Below are 16,233 nucleotides of genomic sequence, written 5' to 3' on the forward strand. Positions count from 1 at the left end.
TCTCAGTGTGACAGATTAGCACAGACACAACTCTGGAAAGATGTACTTGAAGAAGAGATTTAGAAATTAGAGTATAATGGTGGGGGGAAATGGGAATTTCGAGGAGAAAGGAATGGAAGAGAGACGGTGAAGAGGAGAAAATACAGAGGAGGCATTGAGTGAAGTTAAGTGATGGCAGGCATTGAGGATACTCAAGTCATTACACAGGGGCAGGACTGGGCTAAATTGCACATTGAACATAAAATCCAGCAGCTTTCATTTGGGTGTAGCTTTCATTTGGGTGTAGTGGCTGTTTTAAAGTTCTCCATTCAGCAGTAATACCATGCTCTCAGCCCTGTTCTTTAAGCAGGGGGGATGTTACCTATATCCCAACAATTAAATTGCCCCTGTGCTTCAGTGCTTTTAGCAAACAACGTCATTAATCCTTGTGTCCAGTCCACCTCCAGTTTCACTGGGGAAACAAGTACTGCCTCAGGGCATGCACACCAAGGATGCTCCATGCAGTGAGGCAGCCACCCAGGCACGCAGGGAGGAGGGAAGGCCCAGGAAGGACCTCAAGAAGTTGGGAGCAGCAGCAGCACAACCTAGCTCATGTGCTAAGTTTGCAACACAGGGTGCTTATCATGCAAATCTCTCTATTTTCATCTATAGCGCTGTCACCTTCAACTACAAGGGACATGCCCCTGGCTGTGTCAACCTGCACAACCCCAGTTACAGGAGGTTCATCATGCCGCACACTGTGCAGATGCACATTGTAAGGACCAGTCCCTGTCCCAAAGTGCTCATATGGTCAGTAAGCAAGGAGAGTGAAGGTGAGATAAAATGTCCAGGCAGAAGAATAACAGCAGGTCATGGGCATGTAGGAAAACCAGATTTCTATATCCACAGCTTTTGAATCTGGATAGAAATCATCTGCTTTACTGATACACCTTTTGTCTGACACCCTGAGCCCATAGCTATCATGAACCAGGACGACTTCAGCTCTCTGCTTCAAAACAAAGATCCTACCATCCCCAGAGGAACTGAATTAAATCAAGCTCTTTCTGCCAGACTCTGACGTAAAAGAGACTTGACAGAGTTCCCGACCACGAAGCAGCTTGCTGCATCTTGCTGCAGAAGAGGCTTCTGTTCCAGGCTGGTCACAGCCTGATCCAGATACACTGTGCAGCTTCCCCCCCAAAATGGCAGCTTTCCCTGTGCAGGAGCTAAGGGAAAGAAAAAAGAAAAAAAAAAATATTGCTTAGAAATTCATATGGTGGGTAGCAAGTAAGTAAAGATATACAGGATTTATAGGGGAACTCTGCCACAGAAACCCATCGCACGCCGCCTGAAATCAGGTAAAGGCAGCTGCATTCACATTTAATCACAGGCACGTGTGCAGCTTGTGAATTCCTGGCTGCTTTGCATCAAAGGCACTCCAAAAAGAGACATCAGGCGCTGTTGCCCGGAATTATTCCATTTGCTCTTCACTAACTGACTTTGAGATGCATCAGGAAAGGTTCACAAGTAGGTCATGCAGGCTTTCTTAACCCCCTTCTTCACTTGGATGGATCCTGCCTCCCTGTGATGTCTTTCTCTTCCAGAAAGCAGAAATTGCAGCAAGGCCAGTTCTTCAGGCCCTGCTGCAGGGAGCTGGATGCGCTCCTGGCCCATGCTTGCAGCATTCTCCCTTTGGATCAGAATTCCCGTGTTGATTTTTAAGGCAAGCAGCAAGGATCTGTGGACTTTTGCAAGAGGACACTGCAGGTCTGAACCTGTGTCCCTGATGCAGCTAATAGCACTATTGCCTGCCAACAGAAAGTCCCCTTTCCTACAGGGCCTATGACCAAAGCTTTTCATCACTAATTCCGGGTAATCAGCTGGAGCTGGCTCACCATAAAATGCAAATCATCCACCTTCTGGATATGTGCTTTTCAAGTGCCATTTTGAAAAATCTTTCCCTTGATTTTTTGTCGTTTCTTATTGGTTGATTTATTTTTTAATTGCTGGGTGTTTGTCAGGGTATGGATGTTTATCTTCCTTTTAGCTACGCTGGCGTAACGATGTTGCTGAATCGTGATTTGTATCAGCAAGAGCAAAGCAAATCTGCTCCTCCTCTCTGAGTATCAATCCTTTGCTCTGCCAGATATATCGATTGTGCTGTTTGCCAACATTCCCTTCTTCTCTACAGCCAGCAACAGGCCCCAGTCCTGCCTAGTCGACTGAAAAACAATAAGACCATTCATCTGCACAGTTATTCACTTGGATAAACGTTTGCAGAGATACAGTCTGACTGGGACATGCCCCTCATTTGAACGGTTCTAAAAGGTGGATTTGTACAACACTTGGATTTTTAACCCATTTATTAAAGAGCTACAGAGACAGATTCTTAGCAGGAGCGTAGTAGTAGTGCTCAAAATGGCTTCAGTTTGGCTTCCTTGCCTTATACCAGATGGAGAGTTTTTCCTGTCTTTTTTCACCCGCAACACAGTCCCAAGTACCAACATGACATTTAATTTTAGTACTATGGAATTTACTAAAATAAAACCTTATATGCGTTAACACTTCTTTTCATAATGTGCGGCATGGCCTTCTCCAGTCATCCTGTTTTATTTCCCTGCTATGCCGCAAAAATTATTTTCTTTTTATTATGTAGCTTAAATCATAGAGCTACATTCAATTTACAACCCTCATAACTCTGAAGGGGGGGCAAGAAGAAATATCAGTGCAATAAAAGAGTGGAGTGTGAACACTGTCAGAATGTCTCATCTAGGATTTGTGTGGTATAAAACTTTCCTGAAAGAATTAAAGCATATGCTTAAGTGATCTTATATTTGGCATTTTTAATTAGCAACAGCTCAGCAATGATGATGTCGTGCTGTCTGATGAGATTGGGTCAGGTGATACATGGTTGTGTGGTGTGGCATCTTAAATAGGAATCACCTTATGGCAAGTCGGAGCTGTTTCGATATCACATTTAAAGAAATCGCTTCTCAGGGAAAGTTGATTGGTTTCATAAGAGAAGCAGCAGGGTTTTGAGGACTCCTGTGTGGGAGAATGGGAACAATGGGCAGCTTGAGATCATCTCCATTTCGGTTTCTTTTCTCTTATTCGTTCAATTAATATTCGTGTATGTGCATATTTCTTATGAAAAAGGATGTAAGCATACTTGAAAAGAAAAGTGATTTCACGTGGCCTGAAGAACTCAATGCAGCATGCATGGCCAGAAGGCTGTACCTTGCCCTCCAAACCATGAACAAATTCCTTCCCCCATTCCTCTGAGGTTATGATTTTAATGGTAAGGCAGCAATATCTGGTTGAATACCGCAGATGCAATATTTCCGTAAGCAGTTTTGCTCCAGTAACCATCTCTGTTTTTCTTTTTCTTCCTTTTCCCCTAGTAATCCACTTGTGCACTTGCACATTTGCAGACCTGGGGTTTACTTTGGCAGCTCACCCATGGTAGAATCTGTTCCACACAGACGATCCTGAACTGTTGTGTCCTGAGAGTTTCTTGTTCAGAAGATGTTTCATGGAACTTCTCCCACTGGATAAATTTCAGGACTTTGTAGGAAAATCTTCTCAATATTTAGCTCATGGAGGTGATTTGATTGATATTTATGAAGGGAATAAAAAGCCTGATTTGAATTTAAGTATCAGTTTAAGGAAAAATGAGATTGCCATTCAGCAGGAGCTCACTGATTCATCAACTGCACACATTTCTTCCTTGCCTAAGAGTCTTGTTAAAACCAGACTTGGAAAATAGGCAACAGGTGAATGAATGAGACCTCATGAAAAAAAGAAGCAGCCATTCCTGTACATGTTTATCCAATTAATGTATTTTACCTGAAAACCAAGATTGTTGAACTTTCCTTGTTGGCCTTGTAAGGTCAATAGAGAGGGGAGAATTTAGGTTACAACAGACCGCTGCATCTCTAGAGGAGTCGTTGTTATTTAACATCTCCAGAGCCAGAAGTGTTTGCTTTGCTGACCGATACTAGTCTGTACCATTCATATTTAACAAAAACGTCAGTTCTGCTTGAAACTGTTCTCGGTTTGTTGCGTGCTATTGCACGAGAGTTTTTAGCAGTAAGATGGAAAGCTTTGATGAAATATTTAACAGATATATTTTTAAAAAATCACAGTTCCCTTTAAACTGAAAGATATGTCTACAGTAACATCCACTGTAGAGGTGAAGGTCTTACAGGTAAAGAAGGATCTTAATTTACTGGCCTGCAGGGAATAATTTACTTGGAGATTCACCCATTTTCTGTCCTGTGGAAGTTTAAACTGTATTTTGCTGTATTGATCTTCAGCATTGCATTTCCTTCACTTGAGAATGGTGTGGAACAATAATGTGAATATGGATGAAAAGGTCATCGAGTGTCAGGACGAGCCAGCCTGCTTCCACAGGGTCAACCGGGGGGGGGGGGGGGCAGCTTTAATTATTTATAGCATACAAGCCATCAGCTGGAAATTTATGTGTTTGCCAAGCATTTTAAAAGAAGTCAGTTTTTTCTTTTTCTTTGGGGGAAACAGTTGGATTAGCAGCACCACAGAAGAATGAAAGGCACCAGAAGGAGACCTTCAAAGCAGCATTTTCAAGATGGAGGAGTAGCAGATTCATTACTTTCATAAGTAATTGCTTTCAATTTTTTTTTTTTTTTTTTTACGGATTCATAAAAGCATCAGTATACTTTGGAATAATCTTCTTTAGTCAGCAGGTGCATGAACTCCCGTGCGCTTCACATTCATTAAATCATCTTAAAACCCTGCAAAGTATGCGTGCTAGCTAACCGCACACACGTGCTCAGGGCTGTCCTTTTCACCAAAGATTATGTCTTTTTTACCTTCATCCGTTTCAGGCAAACAGTGATTCCTACTGACACAAACTAAGGTAAGCTGGGCACAGATTGCCGTACCATTTAAGCACTCCTGAGCTAGCCTAGGTGACACAAGAGTGCAAGTTCCAGGGTATTTTCATGATGGCAAAGCTAGCTCCTGAAAACATGTTGTGGGTAGGTGAGCTAATGGATTGAAGAAGGCAAACTGACATCTGACCAAGTACTAGAGGTACCACAGTGCTGGTTATCTGCAGAACATAAAGCAAGAGTGTGTTTCTACATACACAGGCAGCTTTGTTTGAATTGTCCAGAATACCTCTCACCTCTGCCAAGTTTCACTGGGCTGCAATATTTTTGGAGTTGAATAAAATTCTGGGCCCTTTCAATACCTAATACATGGGATGGGTGCTGCTGGGAGATACCTGCACCATCTCACTGGCGTTGTTAGTATCAGCGTGTTTGGGGATGCACTGCATTTTCTGCAGGAAAAGCTTTAGAAGAAATAATTCTGAACTTACTGCATCTGTCCACTGCACAGGGCCTTGTTGTAGTTCACCATATTGGAGGTGTAGAAGCTCTCAGAGGAGGTTTAGAGGTGGGTAGAGCCATCAACCAAACTACTCCTTTCCTTGGAGTAGATTTGTGCAGGTTTCTTCTTTTTCACTGGCTCACGTTTCTCTGTGGCACCAGTTCCAGAGTTCCAGGGAGAAGAGGAGGCAGCTAACACCAGCAAGCAGTGCCTCTAGGAAAAAAAACAGCGACTGGGACACCCATCACTGCTAGGCACACCTGCCCAACAGCCGACTACTAAGAGATGAGCACGGATTATGCTAGTAAATCTCTCTAAAGGAGCTGTAGCCACCCTTTCTGCACTGGGACAAGCAGAATATCTTCTCCACTGCATCAGAGAGCAGAACCTTCTCCATGTCACGTCACCATCTCAGTCACGTCTAGCCACGTTTTGCCTTGCCACTAGCTGCTGTAGGCCAGATTTCTCCTCTTGGGATCTTAAGGAGATGTAGTAGAGCTTTCCGCCCACTCGCTGTGAGTTGAATTTAAATAGAGAGGCTTTCATTAGCACTGTATTCTGTCTTAAGTTCTCATTCACTCTCAAGGGTTATCTTTTCCAATCTGCATTTTAACATCAGACAGTTCTCAATACCCGGGTTTGCATATGCATCTGTTCAAACACGTGGTGGAGAGCAGAGGAGCCAACACAGCACAGAGATGCCATGAAGAGGTCGTCCAAGTGGTCTACTTGGAGACTGGACTGTCAGGGAAAAAAAGCAGGAGTGAAAGAAAATTAAAAGAGAGGAAGAAAGATGCTGAGGACTGTATCCCTGGGTGTTGTACAGGACTGAGAGGTGGCAACAGCAGGCAGGACAAGAGGGTTGTCCCACTTTGCAGCTATTTTCTTTCCTGTCCGCTCTGATGCCCAAGTAGACTGCAAGCATTTTGAGTCATGGACTGTCTCCTGTACACTGTACTACACACCGTGCTTCTCAGCACTCCTACAATACAAATCATCACTCAACAGAAGCTCATGTATATTGGGAAAGGATGAAAATCAAATCCCTCTGAGACCCTAGGGAAACAGGAGATAACTTCTCATTAAGCTTTAAAAAATAAAGGCAATAAAGATAGGATGAGCAAGAGATGGTGATATAGTTAAGGGTGACTGTGTTTATAATTTCTCTCTTTGATGGCTGGTAATAGCTGAGCACAAAAAAAGAAATTAAGCCATGTCTTTTACTCCAATGATCACATTTACTAGAAGTCCTTTTATTAACATTAGAGGAGGATGAATAGGAAATTCTCCAGCGTGTAGTCTGACTGGTCCCAGGATGTGCTGTTCAGCAGCAAGCTGACCGCGTGGAACACGTCTGGACAGGGAGAGGAGCTGAGGTTAACCGCGCAGAGAGCTCACGGTGCCCTTCCACAGTGAATTCAGCAAACTTTATGCTAATATCTTCTGCACGTACTTGAAGGCAGAGGAAAGAGCAATGCAGCAGTGGACTGGCGGGACAAAAGGGCTTTTGACATTTCCAGTTAATAGGTGAAAGCATTTTGAACTCTGATGAGTGTGTTGGCCATTCATTTGCCAGGTTTCTTTGTTCTACCCTGAAGGACAAAAAGCCAGGCAGAAGTGTGGTTTGTGCTTCCTCTCCCCCAGAGCTCAGCCTTTGCAAACACAAATGGGCACAACAGCTTTCCAAGAGATGACATTTCCTGCTAAAAAGCAAAACCAAACCAAAACAAAAATCAACACCCCAAAAGCCTATCTTTAAAGTGATGCTTTTTGTTTTTTTGTTAAAGAAAAAGGGACGGAATTGGAGGGTGAGACTGACTGTATGATTCCTCATATGACGTGGAGCCGCGTGTGCAGTGAACAGGAGGAGAGATACAGCACTCCCAGCACATGAACCTCCGAGTGCCAGGAGTGTCCAGGAAGAGAGAAGCCAGCATGATGTGACCTCACCCACATGAATGGGTGGCGGTACCTTCAGAGCCCTAATCACAGGATCCGGCCACAGGCCGTAGTCATTACCTGCGGAAGCGCTGATGTCAGTGGCCACTGGGCATGGCCTCACTCTGCAGGCTTGCAGTCTGTGCCATTTCTGGGCTCTGTTATCAGAGTTAAGCCATTTTCTTCCGTCTCCATGTTGCAGCTGGTTAATTTTTTACATTAGGAACACTCAGAATGGATGGTGCCTAGAAAACAGCTTTTAAAAACACCAGATGAAAAATGCCCGCTGTTGTAAAATAAATTTGAGAATGCCATTGGCTTAAAGAAAGTACTTTGTCGCCTTTCACACTAATTTAAAACTTGAACTGAAGCCATCTTTAGCTTTAACAAAATCCATCAGACCATACGCTGTGTCAGTCACTGCCCCTTGCAATCTCTGAAGGCATTTTGGCATCCAGTAGCACAGACACTGACATCCGGGGAGGCTGAGTTCATCCCCGAAGGTCCTTTAGGATTTCATACTGCTGCAGTCTTGAACAATCAGGTCCTAAATCGGTGACAAGTACATCAGACAGAACAGGGAATAAGCTGGCATTTGGCTCTAGCTTACATGAACATTGCTAGATGGGAATGGTGAAATTGTTGATGATGATGTGAAGAGGGCCGAGGTGCTCAGTAAATATTTTTGTTCTGAATTTGGAAACGAGAAGAATCATGCACTGATGTCATGAGGACAATGCACTTTCCATCCCATTAGTAACCAAGGAGGCTATTAAACAGCATTACTGGAGACAAATATTATTACCTTACCAGGTCCAGGCAACTGGCACCCTTACAGCTGAACCAAAGTGGATCTAAGGATCTCTGCCCCTCTCCCACTTCATCCTGGAGGACTGCAGACATTTTAGAGGACTGGAGAAATGCTGCATTTGGATAAATCATTAAAAAAATAACTAGGGCAACTAAGTAATTTTAAGCCAGTTAGCAATTCTGGGCAAAGTAATGAAATGCTAATACAAAAATCAGCAAATAGTATCAGCATGAATAGCATGGGCCATCATGGTTTATGGGGAAAAAAAAAGTCTTCTGAAAGAAATTTGACTTTCCCTTTTCATTAAATTATTGGTTTGGTTGATAACAGCAACAAAACAGATGCAAGCTATTTGTCTTTTCTGGATTGTTCAGTCATGCAATCCTCTCACTATAAATCATGGCAATATCTAATAACATAAAAGTCCAAGGTAAGTGAATTAAGAACTGACTAATTGGAAAGTCTTAAGTAAAATACAGCTCTCAGTGAAGACTTGCCAGGAAACAGAAGTGTAGCCAGGTTCTGATACTGCATCCAACACCACTTAACTTCATTTTCTAAGGTGAGGGCTTTGTGCAGCTTGTGTAAAATAGACTCCAGTTAAAAAAAACTGTGATGTCATGGTTCACAGAAATGCTCACTGAAGCTGGTTTGTACCACTGCCTCCTCTGCAACTGGCCTGGCCTGGGCCTAAAATGGGAAAATACCACTGTATAACCAGATGGCAGCTCAGGTATATGAAATCCAGGCCAGGAGCTCAGCCCTGGGACCTCTCTCCCTGCTCGGGCAGAAATGACAAGTGATGTTGTTGGACTCAGAAGCAAGTCGGTCTGAGCAGTTCCCCTGCAGCCTGGCTTTGGCATGTGTGCAGCACCCCCAAATCCCCCTCTCACACTCTCTGCTCTCCAGAGATGGGACATCTTCTCATGGGTTTCCTCCTGGAAACCTCCCAGCGCCGTGTGCCCTGACGCAGCTTCAGGGACCCAGGGGAGCGCACGAAACACAGAGTTTGGGATTATGGGTTTCAGTCATCAAAACAGTCATGCTGGGAATATTTAGCACAGCTGAGTGCTTCATCTCTGCTCTGACGGCTTTTGCTGGACAGCATAAAAATAGAAAGCTGGGAAGTAAACAAGGACATGTTATCGTCCTTACAGGGTGAGATTTCACATCCCTGAGAACTCAGGCTCCAAATTTCACTTCTGGGGCAGAAAGAAAGGCAAGAGAGGCTTTGAACACCCTCATGCAGTAAGAATAGATCCCTGGAAATCTATTTATATTAGCAGAGGGGCTGACCGTGTGCATTTATTCTACTCTGTGTAATTAGCACCATTGCCTCCTGGTAATTGTTTTACTCTCCACCAAGGATTACACAGCCATTAACCTGGAAGGGAAAGAAAAATAAAAAGTAGGGGCATGTGAGAAAGGCTTTGAACACCAAATTCATTCACCAGTTAGGAACAAAAGAGCATATTTAGAAGGTTAATTAACAAAAAATCTGTCTCAAGGCAACTGCAGCTTACTACTAATGGATACCATGAAAATTCATAAATTTGCTGCTGCAAACGAGGGTTTGCTGACTCCAGACTGCTGCATTGGGTTCTTGCCTCTCTGCTCCTTTGCAATACAGTTGTAAGTGATGTCCAGAAAATTCTCTTGTTCAAGCAAAGGGCTAAACTCATGCTGACTTGACCGAAGAAAGTTTTTGCATGCTGTGTCCTGGTCTATCACAGATGTGCATCGCCCCATGTGCAGAGCAGTTTGAACAGCAGTCCTTGCTATTGGAAAGGGAACACAAAGCCTAAATTTAGACCTAAAATTAGCACTGCCAGATGCATTTCAGGCAGCACACCAGCCTTTGCATAGCTCTCATTGCAGTATGGTCCACTTTATGCAGGCTCTTGGTACCCAGGGACCACCAAAGGCAGCCACAAGCAGCAGAGTCAGTGCAGGATGAGCAAGAGACCCAAGAGGAAGAGGCCAGTGAGGCAGCAGCATGGCTCTGGCCACAGCTCAAGTCAATGCCTAGAGAAAAAAAAATAAAAATAATTAAAAAATCTGTCCTTCTTCTCAGTATGACCAGCCATTCACAGCTCAGAAACCATCTGCGTGCTCTCTCCACAGGTTTCTCTCCTGTTTCAAACTTGCCCAGTGTCTCCTTGGACTCTGGATAATTTTTATCATTTGCCTCTGTGGCAAGGGGTTTCACAGCTGAGCACACGGCATTGAACTGAAGAGACACAAAATGTGTAGGGTACAGAGTACAGTGGGCTCCCTGTTACCTTTGAAAATAGGGGGAATTTAGGAGATTTATATTTGAAGGGCTCAGTGTATTTGGAGGCGGTTATAGATCAGCCTGTGCTGAGTTTTCCTGCAGGCCTCTGTGCAATTACTGTGATTTCTTGGCGCAGGGTGCTAATGATTCACCTGAGTTGAGTCATACACGAGGCGATGTGGCTCTGGAAAGCTTCCCACTGCAATCGCTGTGCTCAGCAAATCTGGGAGGTGAATACAAAGGATCTTGCGATTGCTAAGCCTTCTAGGGAAAAGGAGAGGCTTAAAAGCAGTTCAGCAGTCACCTGCGCTGATCATAACCATTGCCTTTGTAAATCAAATCTCCTTTGCTGGAAAAAAGCAGCTTCTGGGTATCTGGGACCTGAAGGGAGCTGTCATAGCTAGGAGACTCAGTATGGAGGACAGGGTGGATGTTTGGAAGGTGGCATGGAAATCCACAAAAATGAGAGAAGCCAAGGAGTGAAGAGCGGCACAGAAGTGACCCCAGCACCCGCCCTGCTGCATCGGCCATGGGGCAAACGGCCTAGGCCTGGGGATGGCAAAACCTGGTTAGAAAGACAAAAGGCAGAGATGCAAAGGCAGAGGTAGCATCAGCACCCGATGTGATGCCTGTTTTGCTGGGCACCTAAGGCACTATTGCTCTCAGCAGGGAGCAGTGGAAAGCAGAGCAGGGCTACAAGATTTTCCATCGGGTTGGATGAATAACTCCAGCAACCTCTCCCCTTCCCTCTGTTATGCAGCAGCACTGCAATCTTGATCAAGAATTTGTTCAGAGGCATTTTAATGGGCCAGTGACACATCCTTTGGCCCCACCTGTGGCCACTCATGACGTACGGTGGTTGCAATGCCCCTGCTGCCCACACTGCCTCACCAAAACTACTGCTGGTATAAGCCAAAAGTTATCTCATGCTCCCGGGGCAGGACTACAGCGGGTTACCGGGGTACATGGGAGTGGGGCAGGAGGTGGACAATGAGTCCTGCAAGTCCATGGTCAATATTCACATTTACCTACAATGCACAGAAGGACCCTAGCTGCAGGCAGGAGTGCATTTGCTCAGTCTGCAGTTGAACTAGTAGCTTGAACAGGCAAACATAGAGCGGTCTTGGTGACACGAACATTTCTGGTTTAGTTTTCAAGGTCTGTGTGGCTTGAACCTGTTTATCCTGTGCCTAGCTCTGTGATCTGATTAAATCACAAGTCAGCAGAAGAAGTAAGCTCAAAACTATGATGTTTGCCCAGCAGTTCTCTTGAACGTATTCAAAAAGTTTGCTTATAAAAAACTGTACATGTTCTCCCAAAACCACCACGAGAGGAAGCTAGAAGTAGCCCTGCCAACCTCACCTATAAAAGGTATTATGTCAACCGAGCGCAACGTTTTGTGGTTTCAGTCCTCTCCAAGATTTGTAATGGGCTGTGAACTTGTTCCTCCATATATCTGATCACATCGAGAGATATCCATATTTAGAAAATCATTTGGACAGTGCCTAAATGAAATAAGGGATTTTAAGACTCCCTTGTGTACAATATGCTTTCTAAGTTTCTGCTTTTGCTGTGATTTCTTCAGTTGTTTTTACACTGATTCTGCACAGGGCAGCACATGAGCACGACATTTACTAATTTCAAATAAAAATGCATAAGTATTTGTATTCTCTAGGGTGTGCTAAATCAAACAAAGAAGCAAAACCCACAAAGAATCTTTGAGAATATGAACTCTATTCTTTTGAAAACTAAATAAACTTATTGTAATGAAGTTCACCAGTATAAAGGCGGCTTATACCCACCTGGCCATCTTTTCTTCCAAAAAATAAACACAAGACTCGTCACAATCTCTTTTATACAGAGAACTCTGCCTTTGTGAAGGATAGAGATGGGTGAGGAGTTGTGTCTCATAGGATGCCAGTATAATTAAAGAGGCAGAAAGGAAAGTGGAAATTGCATCTTCACCTGAATGATTACACCTAGGATGCAATACAGAGGTGAAACAAGAGCAGGGAATGCCTTAAAGTGAGCCCTCCTGTGACTGTCACAGTTGCTGTGGGATACACAGATGGTCAGTTCCTTTCAGACCAGTCACTCAAAATTGCCTTATTCATTTTTCTTACTGCTCAGTATTTTATGTTCCTCCCTTGAAAAACAAATGCTCTCAAATTTCAGCTCCTTTTCCCTTCCCCATTTCACTTTTTTAGTATAGACTTCTTTACATGCACTATAAAGCTACCTCCCAGGTTGTGCCTTGTTCTCTGTTGTCCTCAGGCAACCACAACACAAAACCCCACATACAAACAGCTCAGCCTCTATCTTGAAAACTACTCCAGGCTTCTCTTTCCTGTACTCATCCCTACAAGGACACCTTTCCAGCCCCAAGAGTTAGAAGCTGTCTTATTCCCAGCCCAAACTACTCATAGGACAGCCTGGCCCTGCTGGTCCTGCTGCCACCAGTGAAGAAAGAAGCCAGTCCCGTCACTCTCCCCGGTGCACTGCCCTCATGCCACAGTGTGGTCAGAGGCCCCGGCAGCTCCAGTTTGCATTTCTTCAGCTCAAGAGTTGATGGTGGAAGAGCATACACCATGACAGACTGGAAATACTCCTCTCTCCTCTTCCTTACTGATGCTTCACACCCTGGATACTCCTTGGATACTCCTTGCCCGTGCTATTGCCAAATTCACAATACACATTAAAAAAAAATAAAATAAAATAAAATTATATATATATATATAATTGTTTTAGTCCAGAACAGGTCTTCAATAGCAGGGCTGCTCCCTTTTGTGGCCACACCAGCTTCAAGTGCTCCTCTCTCATTGCATCCTCCTACATTGACCTTCCTTTCACACAAAGGACCAGACAGAGCAAAGTATCCCAGGCAAAGACTCACCAGCATCTATACTGTGGCTTTCATCCATCCTTATACTTACTGGAAATACACCCCCATCCTTACATCCTCAGAGCAAACACACCACCATCAGGGCCATACAATGTTGTGGATCTTGGACCCGCGCTTGGATGAAGCACTGAGGTCTTCTCCTTCTCAGTCTTTCCCAAGTGTCAGGGACCAGTTTCGTGGCAGAAGCTCCATTGTTACTGCAGAAGTTCAAGCTCAGGGCAACTGAATTTCATCCCCTTCTTCTCCTGCCATCCATACTCTACTAAGATATTCCAGCTTTCCCCGTACCCACAACCATTCCCCAGTCTCCTCCTGAAGGAACAGCCCCACCAGCTTTCTCCCACTGCCAGCGCCTTCCCTGCTGCTCCCCTTGCCCTGACCAGTTCCTTACCCCACCAGAGCACTCCTACTAATTCCCACCTTAATGCATAATTTCCTGAATGGCACTTTATCAACTGCTCTGGGAAACCAGGCAGGCAATATGTGGATGCTGTACCTCTTATCTGGAAGATCAGTTTTCTTATCAAAGAGAGCTAACAGGTTAGGCTGGCACGGCCGACTTTGGGTGATGTTATCTCATTTTCTATTAATTCCATGGCAATAATTGCTCATCCCTTCAAAGTTTCTTTCAAAGCCTTTCATCCCACTGAGGTGAGATTAATCTCACCTGTGTCTGTCCTGATCTCACCCTTCCTCTCTACTTGTTTCAAGTTCGTGCACAAACGCTGTGCATTATTTGCCCTAATATTTGCTCTTCTCCAAATCAGAGCGCTGCCTTCCTTTGGTGCAGAAGCATTCAGCAGTGTTTTTTGCTGCACCCTTTTAGCAGAAAGCAGTGTCTACAAAACAAACACCCAGATCTCATGGACACAGTGCACGGGTACACATGCAGAGTCAGGATTTCTGAAGACTTTCTGCAAAAGGAGCTGGCCAGAATAAATGATATCCGTGATAGCACTGGAGAGGGGTTGCTTTCTAGCTGAGGAAAGCCAAAACGCTATGGCACGGTGGGGTGGGAAAGGAATATATAGCATCATTTCTCCTGTCCGGGCCTTGGAAGGCAGTATTGTTATTGGCCCACCTGAAATATTTATACACCTCCCCATCATCTTTTCACTGAGCACTCATCAGCCCTTAATAGGTTTATTCCCTTCTGAGGCAGGGAAATGAACCTTTTTCCACTTTAAAGGAGAAAAAATAAGGCACAGGAAGACTAGAATTGTGTCATATAATACCATAATAGCATAGGTACACATAATAGCCATGTAATGGCTACTTTAAAATCTTTAGCTGCACTCTTCATTATGCACCATTTTTCACAGTGCAATGAAAATAAAAATGTCCCAGTGCGGGAGAGTTGCTTAACGTTACCGAAATTGTGAAGTAGGTTTTCATGGCAAAAGAAGGAATCCCACAACCTCAAAGGTGGTTTACCTTACCTTTTCTAATTAGCAAAATTCATTCATAGTCAAAACACACCCCTCACAGACATTACTGTAACCTGTAAGTACATAGCATGAATTTTAACTCATTTTAAGATGTTTCTCTTCCATTTTTAAAACGTCTAATCACTTAAATACATTCACCATTATAAAGTGGATGGCTCCTAATTATGCTCAGTGTTTTATAGCTGAGAGCTACACAACAGTACCATCTCAAGGCTTGGCCCCACAAGGTTGCTGGTGTTGCTAACTCCTCCTGAAGCCAGCCCTCGGTGTTAGCAAGCACTTACCCTGTGTGTTTGCCTTTGCTTCCTCAGCTAACATCTTGCATTGCCATTTACCATGAACTCCAAGAACGGTTTTGGCCCTTTGCCCTGACATCATTTTTGTTGTTTTTGCAAGGCAAACAGGCAGGGAACATGAAGTATTACCTTAAATACACACTAGAGGATGCTCTTGGGTCATCAGTGAGAGATAAACGGCTTCCTCCTGCTCAAACGGCAGCGGTTCAAGATGTGTTTCGAGGCTCAGAAAGCGTTTCAAGGCTTTGAAAAGATAAGAAAAGAATATTCACATAGGGACGAAAGTGTAATGTACATGTAAATGACAAAGCAGTGACAAAACCTTCTCCCTTTTGCCTGTGTAACTGCATTACTGCTCAATACAGTTTTAAAGTTTGCATGAATGCAGACTGAGACTTAGATAAGCACAGTATTATTTATTTTATTTTATTTTATTTTATTTTATTTTATTTTATTTTATTTTATTTTATTTTATTTTATTTTATTTTATTTTATTTTATTTTATTTTATTTTATTTTATTTTATTCTAACCACCTATTCATTACTCATTACATAGGCCAACTCTTACTTTTGCCAGAGAATACAGGACAAACATCAGTTAAAGACCATTTCTAAAGCCTCATCTACTGTTACTGCTATTGCTGGCATCGAGGAAGAAAGGACAGGAGGAGGTCTGGGGTGGTTCTGCACGATGCCAAGAAGGAGAGGGCTCTTGTGGAGGCCAGCAGAAGGTTGGAGCACACACTGATCACCCGAGTGATCCTGCTGATTTCTCTAAAATCCCCCTTTTCATCAAACTGCCTAATTTTAAGTACGGAAACAGTTGCAATGCACTGGAACAAATTTGGTGTAATGAAACACCTGGGTGCAAACGCAGGCTGTCAGGTGAGCTCTAAACTAAGAGTAGAAAAAAAAAAAAAAAAAGATTTTAGATGAAGGGTTTGCCATTTCAGGGGGAGCTGGGAAACTCAAGGGGATTTTTATTGTTGTTGATTTTTTAAAAAAAGTCCTGGCGTTCTCAAAACAAAAGAGAAAGGAACCCCACCACCACTAAATGCCATGCTAATTTCAACACAAGGTGACATGAGGAGGCCATGTGGGTAATACCACGCTGAAACTCCACCTTTGGTGGCTCTTCAGGGGACCAGAGCTTATGAGGCCATAAGAAAGGAACCAGGTTTGCTTCTTCCTTCGCCTTTGACTTTCCTGTC

This window comes from Aythya fuligula, chromosome 5, assembly GCF_009819795.1.
Source record: "Aythya fuligula isolate bAytFul2 chromosome 5, bAytFul2.pri, whole genome shotgun sequence".
In the NCBI taxonomy this organism is placed as follows: domain Eukaryota; kingdom Metazoa; phylum Chordata; class Aves; order Anseriformes; family Anatidae; genus Aythya; species Aythya fuligula.